The 18,375-nt window shown below is 39.9% G+C and overlaps 1 non-coding gene across 1 annotated transcript; it reads left to right on the forward strand.

Annotated features, from left to right (window-relative positions):
* Positions 1–17,313: 17,313 nt before the first annotated feature.
* Positions 17,314–17,425, forward strand: LOC112093101. Its single transcript, XR_002902914.1, has one exon. It is a non-coding gene; the product is annotated as a small nucleolar RNA R71 (small nucleolar RNA).
* Positions 17,426–18,375: the final 950 nt, after the last annotated feature.

Below are 18,375 nucleotides of genomic sequence, written 5' to 3' on the forward strand. Positions count from 1 at the left end.
GGGCTGTCCCGGGGCTGTATGGGGGCTGTACCGGGACTGTATCGGGGCTGCCTCAGGGCTGTCCCGGGGCTGTCCCGGGGCTGCCCCGGGACTGTACCGGGGCTGCCCCCGGGGATGTCCCGGGGCTGCACCGGTGCTGTCTTGGGGCTGACCCGGGGTGTCCCAGGGTTGTACCGAGGCTGACCCAAGGATGTCCCGTGGCTGCCCCGGGTCAGTCCCGGGGCAGCCCTGGGGCTGACCCGGGGCAGTCCTGGAGCTGCCCCGACGCTCTCCCGGGTTTGTCCCGGGGCTGTTCCTGGGATACCGCAGTGTTGTCCCGGGGCTGACCCGGGGCTGTACCGGGGCTGTCCCCGGGCTGTACTGGGGCTGTCCTGGGGCTATCCCGGGACTGAACCGGGGCTGTCCCGGGACTGAACCGAGGATGTCCCGTGGCTGTACTGGAGTTCCCCGAGGTTGTCCCGGGGCTGTCCCGGGGCTGTCTCGGGTTTGTCCTGGGGATGTCCCGGGGCTGTCCCGGGGCTCACCCAGGGATGTCTCGGGGCTGTCCCCGGGCTGTACCGGGGTTGTCCCGGGGCCGGGTCAGTCCCGGGGTTGTCCCGTGGTTATATCTGGCATGTCCCGGGGCTGTCCCAGGACTGTCTCGGGGCTGCCCCAAGACTGTCTCGAGGCTGGCCCCGGGTTCTCCGTTTCTCCCGGGGTTGTCCCGGTGCTGTCCCGGGGCTGACCCGGGACTGCCCTGAGGCTATCCCGTAGCCGTCCCGGGGCTACCCCGGGGCTGTCTTGGGGCTAACCGGAGGTTGTCTCGTGGCTGTACTGGGATGTTATAAACAATATGGCATGTTATATGCATGTCATGTTATAAAACATATGAGTAGGCACATTATATCTACATGGTATATTATATGCATGGACATATAATATATAATTATTAACATAAAATATAAATATATGCAATCAGCTATTGAGATGGATTTGACCGGGTCTCATGCAAAAATAAATTACAACTCAATCGAATCGAATAAATAAATAATTACAATAATTATATTCATCTGTTACATCAACGGGTCTTCGATTCTCGAGTTCTTTATTCTTCGGCTTCATTCTTGTCTTCGGGTCGGATTTCACCTTCCTTGGGGTCCGGAACTTTTCGGGGTCTGTGAGCACGCATTACTAGGGTTTCAGAAACCTTCGGGCCCATTCGGGATCAAATTCTGAATCTTGGCCGCCAGCCGCGCTGGGGCGGGCGCGACGCGCCCTTTGGGCGATTTCTAGAAATTTTCTGGGCAGTTTCTGGGCAACTTCAAAGGCTTCAAACTTGATCTTCCAAGCCTCCTTTTGATTCAAAATCAAAAACTCTAATTCTACCCAAAACTTAGAATTAAAATAATTCTAATCCCGAATAAAATTACAAATAATTTAATCAATGAATAAATATAACCGATCCATGGAACCATATAATTAACGACCAAATCCACCATCCATACATTCATCAACATGAATTAAAATAAACATCCATAAATGCAAGTGCCTACCCATCACATACATACATAATTAAATATCACATATTTAATATATCAATTCTGATTATCAAATAATTGAAGCATAAATTAATATCGTCTATAGACCGCTCTGATACCAATTGTTGGTTCCCGAATTGAATTCAGCTGCGGAAGCGTGGGGAAGAGGCGGATCGTGTATACCTGCAAGCCGACTCGGATGATAACTTGAGTTCTTTGTCCACGAACAGTCCTTGCTCCAAGCTTTGTGTTTAGAAAACCAAAGTCTTCCACGTCAATTCCTTGATTCCACGTAGACGTGTGTGTGGGCACACGTGAGACAAAACAGGTTTCTTAAACACTCAAATTTCCACAAACACCAACGCATGCACGATGTGGAATTTTTTGGGAGAAAAAATTTTCTTCTCTTTTTCCTCTATGAATTTCGGCCACCAACTAATTTTAGGGCTGAAAAAATGTTTCAAAAATTGTGTCCACAATTTTCTATCATTCTCATATTTAAAGAGTAGAAGTCAAACTTCAAAACAGAATCAAATCCTTATCTCTAATTTTTAAATTTGGAACAGAAAATCCCTTCCCTTTATCTATTAGGTGGCCGGCCACATCATCAGGGTTTTACCCTGTGTGTGGCGCCAATAACAGATAGGGAAGGAAGAGATTTTATCCTTTATCCAGTAGTCCACTTTTAGTTCAAATTCAAATTTAAGTCAAACTTAAATTAATTTGAATTCTAAATTGAACAACTTATCAAATAAGTTTAAATGGATAAATCTAGATGTGTTCAAATTCTAATTTAAATAATCACATTATTTAAATAATAATTAATTCTCAATTAATTATTTTTTGAGTATTCTATTTTAGAATTCGGTAATTCTAAAATTCTCATTTTACCTTTTGTGTCTGGTAGAATTACAAGGACGACGCGGGGACTAATGGACCTATAATCCCGAGCTCCAATAAAATTATTAATTAATTAAACACTTTAATTAATTAATTAATTCTATTAATTCTAATAGTTACTCCACTATAAACTTGGAATTGAACTCTCAAAATTATAGACATTAATTACTTCTAAACTGTGAAGTGTCCATTTGATATAGTCATTACATATAGATCAATCCTCCATAAATAATTCATAATTAGAGTCAGGTAGAATCCGTTAACCTCTCTAATTATATATGCATCCTTGAGTACCATTGATTCTCTAATGGATAGTGATTCATAAAACACATTTATGAACCAGAGCGCTCTTACTAATCCAAGTACCGAATCAACACTCAAGAAAATTATTTATCTACTTCTTTCTCAAGAATGAATGGATTCCATCTCGTATAATAACATTCCCAGCTACCTATTTCATTATGTCTTCAAAATACAAGGAATAAGATTCAGGGTCTCGGAATCCGTACCGAGTAAATCAAAAGACATAAATCCATAAATAGGAGTTTGTTAATAACTCAGGATTAAGATCATCCTATATATGACCATCGGTAGCTCAATTAGAATTTATATGCTTAACAAAAATTATTAGAAATTCATATTGTGTCTGTGTCCTTGTTCCACATAATCTTATTATGTGAAATACACTCATTCAATATCTCGCCATATTAATAGTGCGGATAACACTGTTTCATTCTAAATGGGAATGACATGTATTAATAATGTTTTAATTAAAGATTCCGAACTTCAATTAAATTCATCATGAACAATGTTTTTTATTATTATCCTTAAACACTATCCTCTCGTATATAACACTTATATACTATGTTTAAGGTTACATAAACAATCACGAAATTTTCATTTGTTATTCATAAAATATTCATTAATATATGCACATAAAATGATGAATAAACTCTTTTATTAATTAAATAATAAATATCCTATTACATCTCATGCTTCTAGGACACTATTCCTAACAGTTGTCACACCCCGAAGAAATAAACGAGATTAATTAAGGTAATTGGGATTTATTAGTGTGCCTAATCTGATTTAATTAATTGATTATTGATTAATAAATGATTCTGATGAGTAAATTTAAACAATTCTAAGGTATTTAAATATTCTCAGTAATTACATTTTTTTTTATCCAAAAGTGTGTATTGGCACATTTCTGGGCTGTCTTTTAAGTTTGTGACACCTGTCCATTTTTCTTTTCTTTTCCTTTTTCGTCTGACAAGGATTGAGTGTTTTTACAAATTAAACTAAGTACCGCTACTACAATAACTTTAACTTTATCTAGGCGATCGAATAAGAGTGATTCAAGTAATTAAAATGACAAATTAAAATACTAAAGTAAGTAAAAATAGAATTTGAAAATAACAAGGGATCGAAGGGAACTCTGATAGTAAAACGACTAGGGGTTGGGTTTTTTGTTCTATCAAACTATGCAATTCCAATATTTCGTTTTGTTAAGTAGCTCCAGTAAATTCACTAATCTAGGTTTTCTTAGATAATTTCGCTCCTTCTCCCGAATGTCGAGTGAAATAGTGTGTAGAGTCGATTAAGTAATATTCATATTCACTAAACCTAGTATACACCCATTAAGCAAACCGATTATGATTACCCGAATCAATTAGCCTCCCGAACTCAACTAATTCTAGGTTGTGTCTCTCAAATCCTAATATGTAAAAGTAACTCTCCCAAGCTTAAATCTACACATCTATATCACTAATTCATTATATCATAAATTAGAGCAATAAAAATAGAAAGACACAAATGAACTGAAATGGAATTTCATTAACAAATACAAAATATCTTCAAAGCATAACAAAAGATAGAACTACATCCCAACCCCTAGCTTAAAGAGTTTAGCTAGAGATATTCCTTTTTCCTTCCTTTCATTTCCTTTCTGTGCACTCTCCCTCTCACTCTCTCATTCTCTCTCGTTTTCTCACACTCTCTCTCTCTCTCCCATTTTGCCTCAAACCAACCGGATTTCGAACCAAAGGAAAATTTCAAGAAGTTTTCAATGTCAAGAGAAAGATTTGAGGTAAGATCTCTGTCGCAAATCCAAGAAAATAACTCAAAATCGAAAGCTAAATAATATAGAGAGGGAAAGAGAGAATGTAAAATTAGACGCCAGTAGAGGTCCACAATCTTCAATCCCTCCTTGATTCTTCAAGCAAGCCTTCAATTCTTTGTATTTTCTTCTATTAAGTTCTGGTTTTTCTCCTTAAAACTCACTCCCTCACTTTGTTCCTTTCTTTTCTTTTATCTCTCCCCCGGAAAACAGCTCATTTCTGCTCTAAAAACTGAGCAACACGTGTCCGAGCGATGCAGCGGGAGTTTTATGCGCTGCAGCGCCGCTAACTGTCATCCAGAAACCCTAGCAGCACAGTCGCGGGTGCTACAACGATAGACAATGGCGCTGCAGTGCCCATCCTGCTTGGCCAAGGTGCGCTGCAGCGAGAGACAATGGCGCTGCAGCACCCATAACTTTCCTTGCCTCTGGTTTTGGCACTGTAGTGAGCTTAGGACGCGCTGCGGCGATCGAAACAACGTGCTTTTGCACTTTTTCTTCCTCTTGAGACCAAATATTCCATTTTTGCTACCATCTACAAAAGTGAGACAAAAACACATATGCAAATACCAAGAACACGCAAAATAACTAAGGATTGTACTAATAATAAATCAAGTTATCAAATACTGCCAAACTTAGAATTTTGCTAGTCCTCGAGCAAAACAAAAATAAAGAGGAAAGAAAACATCGAAAAAAGAAAATCAAAGAACTATGCATGAGCCAAGTTTCAAATTGATAGCCAAGAACATTTATCTCAAAAGTTAGAAGTACCAAAGTTCTAAGGAAATGCCTAACACCAAAGTTGTCTAGAATTTCAACTCCTAAGCTAGTGATGATTCAATCAAGATTCCCTCAATGTGAGTATGTGAACAACCAAGACCGCTTCATCAATGATAGCACCCGGATAAATTTTTGCAATTAGGATATAATGTGAAGGTTTCTCATAGTGTTCTAGGTAATTCCATAAGCTCATCTTTCGTGCTACTCTCCACTAATGTAGGTTGAGGTAAAATTGAGGATCATTAAGGCTTCTTAAGGGTTGTAATGCAAGGCTAGGGTAGAGGTATGATGAGAAAGATTCATTTTGGCTCAAATTCACCCTAGGCATTTGTTGCGTCACTGAGGTTTTCAACCTAATCTTATCCGCTTCTCGGAACAAAATCTCTTTTCAATCACCACATCACTCTTTGTTCTCAAATAAGAATAATATACATATATATATAAATGTTTTTTTTTTACATGGATAGAATGAAACTAACTACAAAGAGAACATGGTAAAACCATCGTTAAAACATCCTCCCACAAGAAACATCAACCCGAACTCCAAATTTTAAGCAATGACTCTAAATGCACAAATACATGCTCAATAAGCCTAAGGGTGAAGGGTAAAGTGTCGGAGGGTATATTTATGGTTAAGCTTAAGAAATGAGGGTGATGAAAGAAAAGGCTAAAAGGCTCAGGCGGGGTTAACTATCGATAAAAATAAGAGTCGGCTTCAAAGGCCCAAACAATTTAAGAAAATGCCTAAGTCATCTCCTCAACAATACCTAACCTAGGATTTTGCCTCAAGTAGCACTAGGATGAGTTCTAGAACTCCTTTTTAAGATGCAAAAGTCTCCTAGGTCACATAAAGTTTCTCCAAATGCTCAAAAGACTAGGTGATCATGGTTTATAATGGTTGAAAGCATGGGAAATCAAGAGAGAATTACAACCAACAAGGAAGTCAAGCACACAGACAATTAATGCTAAAAGCATTTCCAAAGACCTAAGGACACTTCTTAACACAATTCTATCATTGAGTTCTTTGGCTAACAAAAATTTACAAGGCAAACACTTTTTTTTTAAAGAAGAACAAAACTAACAAAACTAAAATAGACGCAAAGGACTGGGATCAAATATATGCGAACATCAAGCTGTAGACCAAGTACATGCATATAAACACCAAAACACCCCCAAACTTAAGATAAGCATTGTCCTCAATGCATAAACACAAATGAAAGCACAAGGGAGGAATCGGAAGCACATACCGTACGTCTCACCTCTTATTGGTCTGGTGGAGCCATCTCCTCATCTTCATCGTCATCTTGTTGAAACGAAGGTGGCTGGAAGGGTTGGTGGAAGCCAGGAGGAAACTGAGGTAGCTGCAGGTAACCAGAGATGTTATGGCCCGAATCCAAAGTAAGACGGTGGAACATCTGCTCCATGCTCTGAAAACAAGCATAATCGAACTGAGCTTTTTCCATCCGCTATTGCTCTTCATGAAGAACACGGGTCTCCAATGTCTGCAGTCTTTGGCTAAAGTGCTCCATTGTATTATACAAGTCAGAAGTGGTGACCTTGCCCTTAGACTTGCGCTTTGTTGCTTGTCGGGAACTGTCGGCTTCTTCTATTTCTTCAGGTTGCTTGCTCCAGATGCGGAGTATGCCATTGTGGTCCAATGGCCGGATGGGCTTGCAAATGCTATTATCCACAATGTCCACACCGGCCTTCTCAAATAACTCTATGAGCAAAGATGGGAAGGCCAATCCCACATTATTGTTGTTGATGGCGTACCGGATGAATAAGTGAATGTATTCTCCGATGTTCATGGAAAGGTTCGTGGCAATGGCAAAGAGGGCAAAAGCTTGCTCTTGGGATACCTCAAAATTGTTAGAAGTTGGCTGCACTTGGTGCAAAAGAAATGGTGCCAAATCTTCATATGTTTCTCAAGGTATCGAGAGTCCAAAAATGACTCAACACCATTACTAATGCTCCACTGGCACTCCCTGTAGCAGATTGCTTGCATCACTTCCTACATGTTCAAATTCTCAATGTAAGTTGCCTACTGGTCCTCAGCTGGCATTGGAATCTGTAGATGTTGGTTGATTGTTTCAGCATCGAACCTTATGGTCTTCCCCCTCACTTTTGTGGAGCTGGTTTTGCTAAGGAAAGCATTTGCATAAAACTCTCGAACCAAAGTGAGGGAGCCATCCTTTAGGGTGGTAGCATAAGTACCCCAACCTCTCTCCCAAATAACACGAACGAAATTGGGCTGATTTGATTCGAGAACCTGAAATCCCCGTTCCTGAATTTTCGCTCAGCCTTTAGTGAATTCATTAAAGCGGTCTTCTGCCGCTTGGGAAATGAAGGATACTGAGTTGTACTTGGGAGCGGAGGTTTCACCTGTGTTCCTTTTTGCCATAGATTTGACCGGCATTCTGATTTTCTCTTCACAAAATGAGCCTATGACTAGTGGTGGAACTTTGGGCCGGCGGGCAGGGCCATATGCCGGCCCGTCCAAAGTGGTATTTTCAGGCTTAGGCTCGGGCAGCCTGAATTTGGGCACCTCTCCGGAGCCCGCCGTGGTGTAGGCGCCGTCAACCGCCGTCTGCCGGAGTTTTTTATTGAATTTTTTCGGCCAAGCCCGATTTGCCCGAATGCTCAACCCGCCAGACTGCCCGAATTTCCTGAAAAATGGTCAAAATTCTGACCGTTGGTGCCCAACCCGAAAATAAGTCAGAAAACTTGAATTTTGCCCAAATGCCCAACATGCCCGAGCTGCCCGAATTGCCTGAACGCCTGAAAACCTGTCCAACGACTAGATTTTTTATCGTTGTCACCTGAACCCGACCCGTCGATTCCTAGAGTAGTCGTTGCACCCCGAATATTTTGAAAAAAAAACAAATTTTTTAACACAAAAATTTCCCTATAAATACCCCTCATCTCCCACACATTTTTCTCACTCAAACTCTCTCAATCCCTCTCTATTTCTCTTAATCTCTCTCAATTTCTCTCAATCTCTCTCAATTTCTCAAATTTCTATCACAATTTTTTTAAAAACTATCATATTATCCTAAAGCTCTCTCTCTCAAATCGCTTTTATTTTTTTATAATGGATCCTTTTGGTTATAGTGGTATTCTCGTTGATGCCCAACACAACGTGGAAGAAGGGTAATTTCCCACTAATGAATTTGTTACGTAGGAATCTACTAATCCGAGCCCTGCTGGACGTACTGGAGGTCATGGTCGCAATAGTGGTGGGCGTGGAAAAGCGGCGACGGCGAGTGGTAGTGTGACTGTGTCTGCAAGTGTTGCAACCTCTAGGAGGAAATGCAAGTGCACCTCGACAATTTGGGATCACTTCGACATAATTGAGGAGATCGACAATGAAGGTAACACTAAACATATAGCTCAGTGTAAATATTGTTTATCTAAATTACAAGGTGACACTATTCACGGCACCACACACTTGAGAAGACACTCTGAAAAGTGTCTTCAAAATCTTAGCCAATCCGGCGGATCCAAACTCCGCCAAACACAATTATCTTTTGATCGCGCAACCGGTGGTTTAACTACTTAGAAATACGATCCGCATGTAGATCGTATGGAAGTTGTACGAATGATAGTTGCTTTAGATCAACCACTTAGTTTTGTAGAGCATCCTAATTGGCAAAGATATATTAAGGTTGTACATAATCCTAATGCACAGTTCACTTCAAAAACTACTCTTAGGAAATATTTTTTAAAATTATTTAAAAAAGAAAAAGAAGAATTAATAAACCTTTTACACTTGATTAGCAGGTGCGTTGCGTTAACGGCAGATATTTGATCTGCCGTTGCTAATAAAGATTATTTAGATGTAACCGGACATTACTTTAAAAGATTTGATTTAGATAAGAGAATATTAGGTTCTAAATGTGTTCTAGGATCACATAGTACGGATTTAATATATAATACCATTTTAAATGTAATTTATGAATTTAGATTAAGAGATAAAGTCATGGCTATAACATTAGATAATGCTAGTGCCAATAAAAAAGTAATTTAGTTTTTTTTTAAAATGATTTAAGTTTATTCGGTGACGGTATAATTTTTCACCAACGTTGTGCATGTCACGTAATTAATTTAATTGTTAAATCTGGTTTACAAGAAATGGGTAATCACGTTAAAAGAATTAGAGATAGTCTTGCATGGATTCAAGGTAGTAACCAAAGACAAAAAGATTGGTTTAGGTTCTTACAAGCATTAAATATACCTCCTAGAGCATTAGCGTTAGATATGCCTATAAGATGGAACTCAACTTACATAATGCTTCAACAATGCATCCCCTATAAGGATGTTATAACAAACTATATGTGTGCAAAAGTAGGAGTAAATCATATAGGAGTGATTGGTAAATTGTCGAAGTTTTGTATCAATTTTTAGGTAGGTTTCATGAAGTACTTTAAAACTTAGTGGAACATATTATCCAACATCACCTTTAACTTTAGGAGAACTTTTACGAATTTTTATTTTATTTAGCGAATATAGGGAGGACCCAATCTTAGCAGTTCCTATCCATTCAATGGAAAAAAATTTATAAAATATTAGTCTAAGTTGCCTTTGTTGTATGATTTAGGTACTATTTTTTATCCTAGATTAAAATTAGAAGGTTTAGAAAGTGGTTTAGATAACTTAGGTGAATTTTTAGGCATCAATTGTTCGGACCAATATCCAATAATAAAGGAAAAAATATATTTGATCTATAGTAAATATGATATTAGGTTTAGAGTACCTCCTAGAGTACAGGAACCGTAACAACAAGACGAAAACCCACATTCATTCTTGAATGTTTTCGGGTTGAAGAAGAAGAAAAAGACAACTCAAACAGAAGCTGGGAGTGAATCTTTGTCAACAAGTGGCAGTGGCAGCGGCAGCTTCAACGAGCTTATGGCGTACCTCAGTGAAGGCTTAGTAGTCGACAGTATGACAGAATCATTTGACTTAGTTCAATGGTGGAGGGCACGGGCATTAACTTGGCCAATCCTAACTCAATTGGCAATGGATATATTTTTTATCCCAGTCTCCACTATTTCATCTGAACAAGCCTTCAGTACTATAGGAAGAATACTTGAGGAACGCCAGAATGTATTACAAAGGGATATTGTTGAAGCCTTAGTTTGCATTAAGGATTAGGATCGGACCAATCAACGTCTACAGGATACAATTTCGCCGGCAAGCCAAAAATGGATCGATGAATTTAATTGATTAACATTTAATTTTGAAGACGATCCTTCAGCTTCAAATTAAATTGTAAATTTGTAATTTGTAAATATGTATTTACTTTTGACATTGTATTTGTAATTGTATAACTTTATAAGTTTATCAAATTTATAATTCGTCACAAAATGATTGCACTCTTTTTTCCTTGCCAAGTTTTTATCCCAATTGGGTTTTTCTTGGTAAGGTTTTTAACGAGGTAATCATGAATTACAAATTTAATATACATCATTAATATACATGATTAATTTATTCAATTATGTTAATAATGTCTGTTGAATGGTGATTTTGATTTTTATATAATTTTAACACAAACTAACTTAATAATTATAAAAATAAAAAAATATTAAAAAAAAATTCAGGCTATTCGGGCGGGCTCGGGCGGCCCGGCCGGGTTCGGGCAGCCAAATATAAGCCTGCGGCCCGTTCAAAGGCATTTTCAAGCTCGGGCGAGCGGCCCTAATTTTTCGGGCGGGTCAAGCTCGGGCTCGGGTAAAAACTCAATATTTTCGGGCGATCGCAGGCGGCCCGTCCAAAGTTCCAGCATTACCTATGACCACAAACAAACCAACACCACCCACCAACCAATTTAACTCAACCAAGCAATCAACCTATCTCCACTAAACAAAACCGACCAACTAGCGAAACCCACAGGAGATTAGCAATCCAAACCAACAATAATCAACAATTCAACCCGACAAGCTAGCACACAGCCCACATATCCTTTATCTACCCCAAGTTCCAACATTTTCACAAAATGCACGAACTCTCCACAAATGCTCAACAATCACACACATATCTCCACTAGTTAATGTCCAACACGTGCAATTTATTTTTCAATCACCAAGGTTTCCACAATATCACAACGCAAATGCAAAGTTATCAAGGGAAACCACACTTTCAAACACAAATTCGGCCACCACAAGCTAGGTTCCTTCTATTGGACATTTGCTTCTCAAAACCAGAATTAAATAAAGAAGAAATGCTTACTTGACCACGGTTACTGAGATTAGTAGAAGAAAACCCAACAAAACTTGCACTTGGAAGCTTCCACGGTGGAGGAGCCGAAATCCTTGAAGGGGAGAGTGATGGAGGTTAAGATGAATGTAAAATGTGGGAGAAAGTGAAGAGATTGAGTGTGGGTGTGGAGTTTTTAGTGATGGAAGAGGGGACTTTTAGGTGTGAGGGTCGAGCTTGAGTGTGGGTGTGGAGATTTTGTGAAAAAAATTTGTTGGAGACGATGATTTTGCTCATTTCTACGCTGGTATCCGCCGCGGCGCTGCAGCGGGCCTTTAATGCGCTATAGCAGACAAACCCTAATTCGAGTTATTTGGGCACGAGTGCTGCAGTGGATATAACTTGCGCTGCAGTGTAATTTTTTTTTTTTTTTTTGCGCTGCAGCGAGAAAGCTTCTGCTGTAGCGAGAATCCTCTTTTCATTTTGTGGGCCTTCTCGGCCAAAATTTGCGTTGCAGCTAAAAATTTTCAGCTGCAACGGGGTTTTTTTTTTAAATGCCCATGCGCGCTACGGCGGATAATCCTTGCGTTGCATCGCGCACCTGATTTTGGCTTAACCGCTACAGCGGTCCGTGCTTTCGCTACATCGTGTGAATTTCCTAGTCGCATGTTCTTTTCATACGCTGTAGCGTGATCTGGTTCCGATGTAGCGCGATCCCAATATATGCAAGATGGCAATGCCGATAAACTCTCCAACTTCCAAGATACGTCAAAAACATCCTCCAAAATGCTTTATTTTGCACTTACTTGATTACCAATCCCTGAAATTTTAACAATTAAAAAGGAAATTAAACAACACTCCAAATAACAAAAATCAAAGCAACTAAAATAGCAATTCAAAGAAAAACAAAGAAATGGTTTAAAACTTGGGTTGCCTCCCAAGAAGCGCTTGCTCTTTTGTCCACAATTCGCTCTTCTCCACCAAGGTAATGCTTGAGGCGTTGCCCATTGATGCTAAATGTTCTTCCATCATTTCCAGCAAGCTCAATAGCACCAGTGGGGAAAACTTGCTTTATAGTGAAAGGACCCGACCATCTCGACTTCAATTTTCTGGGAAAGAGCTTCAAGCAAGAATTGAAGAGCAACACTTGTTGTCCCAGCAAGAATTCTCTTTTCATAATTTGCTTGTCATGCCATTTCTTAGTTCGCTCCTTGTAAAGCTTAGCATTTGCATAAGCTTCATTCCGAAACTCCTCTAACTCATTAAGTTGCAAGAGGCGTTGCTCACCGGTAGCCTTCAAGTCAAAATTCAACTTCTTAATGGCCCAAAATGCCCGATGCTCCAACTCAACAGGTAAATGACAAGCCTTTCCAAACACCAATCGATATGGAGACATTCCAATTGGTGTTTTGAAGGCCGTCCTATAAGCCCATAATGCATCATCAAGCTTAGAAGCCCAATCCTTCCGGTTTGTGTTGACAGTCTTCTCAAGAATTTACTTTACTTCCCGGTTGGATACCTCCGCTTGGTCATTACTTTGTGGATGATAGGCAAGAGCTACCTTGTGCCGAACTCCATACTTAGTCAAGAGGGTATTGAATTGCAAAATAAGTGCCTTCATCACTAATTATAGCACGAGGAGTCCCGAATCTTGTAAAGATGTTCTTGTGCAAAAATTTAACACCATCCGGCATCAATAGTTTGAGTGGCCACGGCTTCCACCTATTTAGAAACATAGTCAACCGCCAAAAGAATGTAGTGTTGGCCAAATGATGGAGGAAACGGGTCCATAAAGTCAATACCCCACACATCAAAAAGCTCCACTTCGAAGGTATTGGTCAAAGGTAACTCATGTCTCCGAGAGATATTCCCCACACGTTGACAACGATCGTAACTTTTCACAAACTCATGACAATCCCGGAATAGAGTGGGCTAATAAAAACAAGATTGAAGGATCGTTGCTACAATCCGTGTTACTCCAAAATGTCTGCCATAAGGTGATGAGTGACATTGAGGAGAATTCATGGATTTCTTCTTCGGGAATACACCTCTGAATAACTTGATCGGAGCATCTCTTGAATAGAACTGGGTCATCCCAAAGATATCCTCTCACATCATGTAGGAATTTCTTCTTTTGGTGGTACATCAAGTCCGGTGGCAATAACTTGCAAGCAAGATAATTGACAATGTCCGCATACCAAGAAAGCTTCACCTCAACCTCAAAAAGTTGCTCATCCGGGAGTGCCTCTCAAATAATAGCTTTATTCTCCAATTCATATGGCTCGAGCCTAGAGAGATGGTCCGCCACCACATTCTCACTCCCTCTTTTATCTCAGATTTCTAAGTCAAACTCTTGCAGTAAGAGGATCCAACGAATTAACCAAGGCTTGGCATCCTTTTTGGCAAATAAATACTAGATTGCCGCATGATCAGTGAAAACAATCAACTTAGAGCCAATTATGTAGGAGCGGAATTTGTCGCAAGCAAAAACCACAGCTAACAACTTTTTCTTGGTAGTGGTGTAGTTTAATTGAGCATCATTCAGGAGACGTTTGGTTCATGGATTAGAATCATGTGATTAGAATCATTTTCGATTTACGTATATTTTTTGTGAGAGAAAACACTGTAGCAAACCATGAACCATGATTCAAATCATGGTTTGAATCCTCCAACTAAACATCCCTTCAGAGTTCGGCTTGCATAATAAATGGCTCGAAAAATCTTCTTTTTCCTTTGGCCAAGAACTGCTCCAACGGCATAGTCACTAGCATCACCTATAATCTCGAAAGGTTCCTTTCAATCTGGTGCTACCATAATCGGGGCCGAAACTAGCTTCTCTTTGATAACATTGAAAGTGGCCAAACACAAATCATCAAAATGAAATGTGGTCTCCTTCTCAAGCAAATTGCACAAAGGCTTGGCTACCTTAGAGAAAGCTTTTATGAACCTTCGATAGAAACCCGCATGACCTAAAAAACTTTGAATTCCCTTGACATTTGTAGGTGGCAGTAGTTTCTCAATGGTTGCTATCTTTGCCCGGCCCACTTCAATTCCTTTTGAAGAAATCCGATGGCCAAGAACGATTCCCTCTCGAACCATAAAATGACACTTCTCCCAATTCAACACAAGATTCTTTTCTTCACAATGTTGCAAAACAAGAGAGAGGTTGTGGAGGCAATGATCAAAAGTCAACCCGAATACCGAGAAATCATCCATGAAGACGTTCATAATCTCCTTGACCATACCCGAAAAAATAGTCATCATACACTTTTGAAAAGTGGCGGGTGCATTGCATAAACCAAACGGCATATGGAGGAATGCAAATGTACCATAGGGGCAGGCTAAAGTTGTCTTCTCTTGGTCCTCCGGAGCTATGGCAATTTGATTGTACCCCGAATATCCATCAAGAAAGCAATAATAATCATAACCTGCAACTAGTCTAGCATTTGGTCGATAAAAAGAAGTGAGAAATGATCTTTCCTCGTTGCCTTGTTCAATTTCTGATAGTCAATACAAACACGCCACTCCGTTACGGTCCTTGTAGGAATAAGTTCAATGTTTCCATTTTTTAACACGGTCATGCCCCCCTTTTTCGGCACAACTTGAACTGGGCTAACCCAAGAGCTATCTGAAATAGCATAGATAATACCGGCATTCAACAACTTAAGCACCTCTGCACGCACCACTTCTTTTGTAGCCGGGTTCAACCTTCTTTGATGCTCTATGGACGGCTTGTAAGACTCCTAAGACTCCTCCGTCAAAATATTATGCATGCAAATAGTTGGACTAATACCTTTGATATCCGAGATAAACCAACCCAAGGCGGATTTGTGACTCCTTAAGACTTCAAGCAACTTTTCTTCCTCTTGCAAACTCAAGGATGCTAAAATGATAACCGGATAAGTTGATTCCTCTCCCAAGAAAGCATAACGAAGATGATCGGGCAATTGCTTCAATACCAATCCGTCATGAGGTGAGCTAGATGAAAATGGGGGCACCTTAGAAGTCTCAAGAGCATTCATTAGGTCAAGACCATCCAATTGGCTCTTGGAATTCTCATCACTGGGCAAAGCTTCAAGAGCTAAAACACAATCCAAAATTTCATCATCTTTGGCATAAAGTTCCCTATCAAAGTCCAATTTAGAATTGGAATTAACAAGACAATGTTCCAAAGGATCACAATACAAGGCATCTCGAGTTACCTCTTGGACACAAAAGTCGACAACTTCAATTCGATTGCAAGTGGGCCTTTCATCCGGAAACTTCATGGTGTTGAAGATATTGAACTTGACTTCCTCTTCATTAACCCAGAGAGTCAAATTTCCGCTATGAACATCGATCAAAGCCTTTCCGGTTGCAAGAAATGGTCTTTCAAGGATAATGGGGATCTCCCGGTCTTCCTCCATATCAAAAACCACGAAGTCCACTGGAAAAATAAATTTGTCTACTTTCACCAAAACATCCTCAATAACACCCCGAGGATAAGTTAAAGAACGGTCCCCTATTTGCAAGGAGATAGTAGTTGGTTTAACTTCACCAAGACCCAATTTCTGAAACACCGATAAAGGCATGAGATTTATGCTAGCACCAAGGTCACACAAAGCCTTCTCAAATGTTGAACTTCCAATAGTGCATGGAATAGTGAAACTACCCAGATCTTTTAACTTTTCCGGGAGCTTCTTTTGAAGAATAGCTCTACATTCCTCTGTTAACTTCACCGTCTCATAATCTTCCAAACGTTGCTTCTTAGACATCACCTCCTTCATGAACTTCACATAATTCGGCATTTGTTCCAAAGTGTCCGCAAAAGGAATGTTGATATGAATCTTTTTAAAGATCTCAAGAAACTTCAAAAATTGAGAATCAAGCTTCTTCTTTTGAAACCGTTGGGAAAATGGCAACGATGGAGTAATGATCGGCGGATTGTCCGGAAATGAGATAGAATTTGGTTTTGAAGCTACCTTGGGTGTCTCTTCTACAATTTCATCTTCTTTCTTCTTAGCATTAGCCTCTCGTGGCTTGGGATCTTCAATTTCCTTCCCACTTCGAAGCGTAATGGCTTTGCAATGATCCTTCAGGTTCTTTTCCGTGTCACTTGGAAATCTACGCGGTTGTTGATCCTTAAAAGAGTTGGCCAATTGACCAATTTGCCTTTCGAGATTCTTCATGGTGGTTTCCATGATATTACAATGACCCTCTATGTTAGCAAGCCTTGAGTCACCTTCTTTGAACTTTGAGGTAGTCTCCCTCATGAAAGTGCCCAAAATATCTTCCAATGATTGTTTCTTTTCCGGCACCATTGGATTCACATGTTGGTTGTACCCCGGAGGTGGTTGCAAGGTGTTCCTTTGGTTGGCATATGAGAAGTTCTCATGATTGCAAAGCCCAGGATGATAGTGAGTTGGCAAATTATTTGTGGGCCGAAAGTTATAATTCCGGTTGTTGATGTATTGGCATTCCTCTTGGTTAATCCCCACTTCAACATAGGAGGTGTTCACCACATTAGCCACATCCTTGGTTGTAGAAGGATCCCGAGTGGTCCATGCCGAAAGTTGATTAGTTAAGGCCGATACTTGAGCGAATAATGCAGTGATTGGATCCACTTCATGAACCCTGGCGGCTCTCTTTAGAATCGACCTCTCATTAGGCCACTAGGAATTGTTCATAGACATTTCCTCCAAAAGTAATTGGACTTCCTCGGCGATTTTAGATAGCAAAGTACCACCGGCCACCGCATCAAGAACTGTCCTTGTTTGCCCATTCAACCCATTGTAGAATAACTGTATCTGAAACCACTCCTGATAACCATGTTGAGGACATCTCCGGATGTGATCATTGAATCGCTCTTATGCCTCATAAAGAGGCTCAAAATCTAACTGTCTGAATTGGGCAATCCCACTCCTTAACTGAGTTGTTTTCGAAGAATGAAAGAACTTGTTAAGGAATTTCTGAGCCAATTCGTCCCAAGTAGCCACACTCCCCGGAGCTAGTCCTTGTAACCAACCTCGCGCCTTGTCCCTAAGAGAAAATAGGAACAAGAGTAGTCGGATCACATCGTCTCCAACACCGTTCATCTTCATTGTATCACATATCTCCAAAAACATTGCAAGAAGAACATTGGGGTCTTCATTCGATGACCCCCCGTATTGGTTTTGTTGCCCCATGCTGATCAAAGCTGGCTTCAACTCAAAGTTATTAGCATTGATCGTTTGGCGCCGGATCCCTGAGTAGTTGTCATTCAACACCGGCCGGAAATAATCCCTCAAGGTTCTTTGTTGATTATTATCAACGGCATTGTTGTTGACATTATTGTCGTTGTCGCCTTGTGCATCCGCCATGACTCGAATTCTTGCCCTTCGTTCTCTCCGATTTGCACGACAAACTCGTTCAATTTTCGGATTATACGGTAGCAAATCCAAGCTCCTACTTCTTCGCATTCACTGCCAAAGTAACAATAGGCAAAATTAAGTAAATGATCGCAAAAGTAACTACATTTTAAACAAACACATAAACCACAATAATTAAAGAGTGATTAGGTCCATGAAGACAATACTTAAAACTTATTATTTGTAATTTAAATTCACTCATCGGTTCCACTTTCTATGGGTAGTATTGACACAAATGCATATGTACTGTCATTCCAAACAACGAATGCAGTGCGATCTCAAATTTTAAGAACAAGTTATGACACCTAAAAAGGGGATGTATAAGTCAGAATTACTTTTCTAATTGCTTCTTTACATTTTGTCAAACCTTTTTTTTTTTTTTTTTTTACATGCAATATATTTATTAACAGTCGTGAAGTTTTGGAATGCCACCAAAATAAAATATACTTTGTTGATTTCCGTTTCTAATTAATAGGTT

The sequence above is a fragment of the Morus notabilis genome, unplaced genomic scaffold, assembly GCF_000414095.1.
Source record: "Morus notabilis unplaced genomic scaffold, ASM41409v2 Scaffold485, whole genome shotgun sequence".
Classification (NCBI taxonomy): domain Eukaryota; kingdom Viridiplantae; phylum Streptophyta; class Magnoliopsida; order Rosales; family Moraceae; genus Morus; species Morus notabilis.